The sequence below is a fragment of the Desmodus rotundus genome, chromosome 11 (assembly GCF_022682495.2).
Source record: "Desmodus rotundus isolate HL8 chromosome 11, HLdesRot8A.1, whole genome shotgun sequence".
Lineage (NCBI taxonomy): Eukaryota > Metazoa > Chordata > Mammalia > Chiroptera > Phyllostomidae > Desmodus > Desmodus rotundus.
In genome coordinates, this window is record NC_071397.1 from 1,891,984 (window position 1) to 1,899,021 (window position 7,038).

The window sequence follows — 7,038 nt, forward strand, 5'->3', positions numbered from 1 at the left end:
AATAAGTAAAATCGTATGGCATTTGTCTTCCTCTGACTTATTCCATTCAGCACAGTACCCTTCAGGTCCATCCATGCTGTTGCAGATGGCAAGATTTCATTCTTTTTTTTATGGCTGAGTCATATTCTATCATATATGTGCACCAATTCTTCTTTATCCAGTCGTCTATTGATGGACACTTAAGTTGCTTCCATATGTTTGCTATTGTAAATAATGCTGCTATGAACACTTGGATATGTGTATCTTTTCTATTTAGTGTTTTGGGTTTCTTTGGATAAATACCCTAGAAGTGGAATTGCTAGGTCCTTCTTTGTCTCTTGTTATATAGCTTTTGTTTTAAAGGCTATTTTTGTCTGGTATAGGTATTGCTACCCTAGCTTCTTGTTTGTTTGTTTGTTTCCTTTGTCATGAAATATCTTTTTTTATCCCTTTAAAACTTTCAGTCTGTATGTGTTTTTGATCCGAAGTTGATTTGTTATAGACAGCATATGTAAGGGTCTTGTTTTGTTATCCATTCCGCCTCCATGTATCTTTTAGTTAGAGCATTTAATCCATTTACTTTTAAAGAATTATTGATAGATATGTATTGTCACTTTATTATCCATATTTTTATCTTTTTTCTTCTTTTTCTTAAATAAGACACTTTATCATTTCTGATAATACTGGTTTAGTGATGACGAACTCCTTAAGCTTTTTCTTCTGTGGGAAGCTCTTTGTCTGTACTTTGGTTATTTAAATTTTTAATTTATTGATTTGAGAGAGAGAGGAAGGGAGAGAGACAGAAACACTGATTTGTTGTTCCACTTATTTATGCATTCCCTGGTTGCTTCTTGTATGTTCCCTAACTGGGGATCAAACCTACAACCTTGGTGTATTGGGACAACACGCTAACCAACTGAGCTACCTGGCTAGGGCTGTCCTTTGATGCTAAATGATAGTTTTGCTGGGTAGAGTAATTTTGGTTGTAGGTCCTTGCTTTTCATAACTTTGAGTATTTCTTGCCAGTCTTTCTGGCCTGAAAATCTTCTGTTGAGAAATCAGCTGATAGTCTATGGGAACTCCCTTGTAGGTAAGTAAGTCCTTGTGCTGCTTTTAAGATTCTCTTTGTCTTTAACCTTTGCCATTTTATTTTTTTAAGATTTTATTTATTTATTTTTAGAGGGGAAGGGAGGGAGAAAAAGAGGGAGAGAAGCATCAATGTATGGTTGCCTCTCACGTGCCCCCTGCTGGGGACCTGGCCCACAACCCAGGCATGTGCCCTCACTGGGAATCGAACCCTTTGGTTCTCAGGTCAGCACTAAATGCACTGAGCCACACCAGCCAGGGCAACATTATTTTTTAAAATAGGTTTGAAATTCCTTGCTCTCTCCAAATGTGCCAAGCCCCAAAAGTATAAAGTCACATCCCTTGTTTTTCCCTGTTCCCCAGCTACCCAGTTCACCTTCCAGAAGCCAAATTCTGTACAGGTTTCTCCTGCATCTTTCCAGATAGAGGCAATTGACTGTGATACCAATGATGCTTCTACACGATAGTTGCTCACTCGCTCAGACTCCTTCCCAGGCCTTGTACCTAATTTTGTGTTTGTGCTTTTTGTTTTTATTTTCAAAGAGGGCCACCTCAATTGTATAAGTTTCAGGGTCCCCAACACATGGATCTTTCATGCTCCCAGCAATAGCATCTTCATATACAAGCAGTATTCATATATACTTTTGAAAAATGCATAAATAGTTATATGCCATACTCATTGTTCTCTGCCTTATTTTTTTATACTTTATATTTTGAAACCAATATTTACAGAGTTGTCTCCTTTTAACCATCATGTTGCTCTATTGTAAGGATAAATGACACTTTTATTTAACCATTCATGTATTGATGAATAGTTGAGTTATTTCCAATGTTTTACCAATACACGTAATGCTGCAATGAATATTGTTGTATATACCTTATGGTCAGAACGACTGTATGTGCAGATATCTCGGTTGGCCTTGTTTATACTTGGCTCCCTCAGGATTCTTAAAAATATCAGTGTAGATGTATGTCTTGGAAGTAGAACTGCTAGATGAACGAATGTGTAAATATTTAATCTTGGTAGCTGTTGTAAAATTGCCATCTGTAAAGGTTACACTAGTGTCCCCTCCCAACAATGTGTGACAACACCAACTCCTCCTCCCACCCCTGCCCACTGAGTGTGTTAGCAAACGTTTTTATCTTTGCCTGTCTGATGGGCGAATAATACTATGCCACTGTTATTTTTATTTACATTTAATAAGTTATGAATAAAATTGAGCACGTTTCAATTTCAATCAAGTGATTGAAAAACCATTTGAATTTCTTTTCTTATAAACAATTTATGTCCTTTGCCCAATTTCTTTCAGTTGTCAGTCTTATTCTTATTGATTTGAAAGATCTTTTTGTACATTGGAAAGTGCTGCCTCTTACGTATAAATAACTTCGGGGAAGTAAAGGCTAGAGGCATGGTATATAGATACCTTATTTTAAACTGACGCTCCTCAGCCTGGCTTACATATATCCCAGGAAATATTTCTCAGTGTGACAGGGGGCAGAGTAGTTGGTGTTTCATAGCGTCAGCTGAGGAACCAGGCTGAGTCCCCATTCCAACACTGCCTCTTGCTAGCTGGGTGATGTTTTGACTCAATTAACTATAAGAATAGGATAATAATAATCTTCACCTTACAAGGTAGGAGTCAAAGAGCTCATGCCAAGAAAAAGTCAGCATGGAAGACCAAACAAATAATGATGTCCTGTTATTTGGCTTTAAAAAAATAACCATAAAGACACACAAAAAATTTAAAACAAAGTCATGTACATTATGACCAGAATCCAGCTGGCACAGATAACTTCTTATAGACTGTATTAATTAGCTAATTGCTGTGTGTCACACTATCCCAAAATTCGGTGTCTAAACAACCACCATTTAATTACTTGCAATTCTGTGAATTAGCACTATGAGCTGGGCTCATGTATGCAATTCTTTTCATTTCGGCAAGGCTCACTCATATGTTCGTGACCAGCTGCTGGGATGGTAAGAGGTGCCTGGCCACGTCTTGTCATCCAGAAAACTAGCCTGAGCTTGTTTGTTGGCAGGCTCCCAGGATTGAGAGCAGTGTACAAGGTGTCCTGAGGCCAAGAGTTGGCACACAACTGCTTCCACCTTGTTCTATTGACCAAAGCAAGTCAGGGCCAATCCAGGCTGGAGAGTGTAGAAACAAACCCCACCTTTTGATGGAGTAGCTGCCAAGGCACGTGGCAAAGGGCTAGGATTACATAAAGTGGTAGAGAATTGCAGCCAATTCAACAGGTAGACAAAGGCAAGGTTTGGAATACAGAGTGCAGGTGAGAGAGAGCCAGCAATTGGGGGCTCTCTGTCACCCACAAACATCCTGCAAGAGCAAGAGCCAATCTGAACACCTGCAACAGCCAGAGGAACTGAAACTACTTCTGGTCTGTGCTGGTTAAATGTTTACCCTCTTACTTCCTTGCACCTGGCTCCGATGTGAAGGACAGGACACCGAGGGAGGCTGGAAAGAACCCTCTGATAAGCCAGCCTCACTGCTTCTGTATCACAGCTTTCCATGTCAAGCCAGTCTTTGCTGGCAGAGAGAAGAAACTGAATTTAAAACAAAGTCTGCAGAACTTTTTATTCCAGAGATTGAGCAGCAAATGCACTGTGGCCTTGCTGAGGACTGAGAGGCAGTGGAAGAACCAGCCCACAGGGCAGATGCCAAGGGGCAGTTTGGGAAAGAGGAAAACTGTTACCTGATTACAATCTACAAGTCCACAGATACACAGCCTCCAAAGTAAAAAATGACAGCTCTGACTGGTGTGGCTCAGTTGCTTGAGCGTAGTCCTGCAAAATGAAGAGCTGTGGGTTCCATTCCAGTCAGGGCGCATGCCTGGGTTGGGGGTCGGGTCTGATTTTGGTCCATGTTAGAAGCAACCCATTAATGTTTCTCTCCCTCTCCCCCCCCTCTCTAAAAATAAATAAATAAAATCTTTGTTAAAAAAGAAACTTACCCCCCTTTTTTAAAAAAAAAAAAAAAAGGTAAAAAATGACAGATTGCAGTAATAAACAGCAGGAGAGAGAGAGAGAAAGTAGGAAGACACTGAGTCGCCTGATGGAGTGGCCTGGAGAGGCCTCGGGAGCGTAACTTGAAGTAAGAAGATGAACCAGTCGAAGCGTTTCAGGCAGAGGGGGTAGCTAGTGGGAAGTCCCAAGGCAGAAATTTTTTTTATTGTGTTTGTCTAGAGGTTTACTGATTTTAATATTTTTAAAGAACCTGCTATTGGTTTCATTGATTTTTTTTCTATTGTCTTTCTGTTTTCAACTAGATGATTTATGTTCTAATCTTTCTTATTTCCTTCCTTGTTTACTTTGGATTTAATCTGTTTTTGTTCTGATTTCTTAAAATGGAAGATTAAACTACCAATTTAAAGCTTTTCTTGTTTTCTAGTTTAATTTTGTAAAGATTTTATTTATTTTTAGAGAGAGGGGAAGGGAGGGAGAAAGAGAGGGAGAGAAACATTGATGTGCAAGAGATACATCCACTAGTTGCCTCTCTCACGCCCCCAGCTGGGGACCTGGCCTGTAACCCAGGCACGTGCCCTGACTGGGAACTGAACAAACGACCCTTCGGTTCGCAGGCTGGCGCTCAGTCCACCGAGCCCCACCATCCAGGGCTCTAATTTAATTTTTAAATCTCCACGTAAGCACAGCTTTGGCTGTGTCCTACAAATTCTGATACATGGCGCTTTCATTTTTATTCAATTTAAAATATTGTCTAATTTCCTTTGTGACTTCCTCTTTGACCCAGGGATTATTTAGAAGCGTGTTGTATAATTTGCAAATATTTTGGGAGATATTCCTGATATTGCTTCATTATTGATTTCTAGTTATATTCAGTTGTGGTCAGAGAACACACTTTTGATTATTTCAATTACTTTAAATTCATTGAGGCTTGTTTTATGGCCCATAAGATGATCTTGATGAATGCTCCATGTGTCCTTGGAAAGAACGTTGGTTTGTTGTTGGGTGGCATGGTATATAAATGTCAACTAGGTTAAATTTATTTTGTATTTTAAAAATATTTTACATTTTTAAATTACAGTTGACATACATTATTATATTAATTTCAGGTGTACACCCCAGTGATTAAACATTACACAGATTCCTAAGTGATCATGTCAATAAATCTCACACCCATCTGACACCATACCTAGTTGTTAGAATATTACTGACGATGTTCCCCACGCCATACTTTACATCCCCATGACTACTCTGTAACAACAAATTTGTACTTATTAATTCCCTCACTTTTTCACCCAGCCTCCCAAACCCCTCCCATCTAACAACCATCAAAATGTTCTCTGTACCTGTGAGCCTATTCCTGTTCTGCTTTATTTTGTTTTTTAGATTCAATGGTTGACAGATAATGTATTCATCGCAATTTTTATTCATATTTTTAATTTTCTTTTCTTCTTCTTCTTTTATATATTTTATTGATTATACTACAGTTGTCCCATTTTTTTTCTCCCCTTCATTCCCCTCTGCCCTGCACCACCCCCAACCAGCATCCCACCCCCTCCATCCCCACCCTTTAGTTCACGTCCATAGGTCGTACATAGAAGTTCTTTGGCTTCTACATTTCCTACACTATTCTTACCCATCCCCCAGTCTATTCTGTATCTACCATTTATGCTTCTTATTCCTTGATTCCCTGTACCTTTCCCCTCATTCTCCCCGACCCCCTCCCCACTGATAACCCTCCGTGTGATCTCCATTTCCGTAATTCTGTTCCTGTTCTAGTTGTTTGCTTAGTTTCTTTTGGTTTGGGGGGGGGGTTAGATTCAGTTGTTGATAGTTGTGAGTTTGTTGTCACTTTACTATTCATAGATACATCCCTTTAACATTTCATATAATAAGGGCTTGGTGATGATGGACTCCTTTAGCTTGACCTCATCTGGGAAGCACTTTATCTGCCCTTTCATTCTACATGATAGCTTTGCTGGATAGAGTAATCTTGAATGTAGGTCCTTGCCTTTCATGACTTTGAATACTTCTTTCCAGCCCCTTCTTGCCTGCAAGGTTTTTCTGGCAGTTCTGGTTATTTTTTGTTTTTAAATTTGTTGTTGGCATGTGCCCTGAGTGGGAATGGAACTGGCAACCCTTTGGTTCGAAGGCCGGCACTCGATCCACTGAGCCACACCAGCTGGAGCATATTCTTTTTTTCTTTTTGCTGTTCTGATTGAGTGTTTTCTGCTTCCTTATCTTCACCATCTATGATTTGATCCTCTGCTTCATTATACTCCATTGTTGATTCCCTGTAATGTAGTCTTCATTTCAATTAATGTATTCTTCATTTTGACTGGTACCTTTTTACGCTTCCTAGATCTGCTTTTATGTTTCTCCCCTCTTTTTTGAAGTTCTCTCTGAGTTCATCTGCTCTTCCCTTCAGTGCACTGAGCATCCTGATCACCAGTGTTTTGAACTCTGCATCTAGTAGCTTGCTTGTCTCCATCTTGTTTAGTTCTTTTTCTGGAGTTTTGTTCTGTTCTTTCATTTGGGGCATGTTTCTTTGTGTCCTCATTTTGGCTGCTTCCCTGTGTTTGTTTCTATGTACAGGTAGAGCTGCTATGTCTCGCTGCCTTGGTAGAGTGCCCGTATGTAGTAGGTGTTCTGTAGGGTTCGATGGCACAGCCTCTCCGATCACCCAAACCGGGCACTGGAGGTGGGCACCCTCACGGGCTGTATACACCTTCCTCTTATAGTTGAGCCTTGATTGCTGTTGGCGTAACAGTGGAAGTGATTTGTCCCCAGGCTGATCAGCTGCAAGGATGGCTTTGACCAACAACCAGCTGTGCAGGGACCCACCCCACAGTGCAGGGTTTACTTTGGCAGGGCTCTGGTTCCTGCTGAGTCTGCTCCCTGAGTGTGTCACTTGTAGAGGTAGTTGGGTGCCGCTCTGATGTGATCTGAAGCTGTCCACTGGGTGTACTGGCTCTGGGACCTCCAGGGAGGTA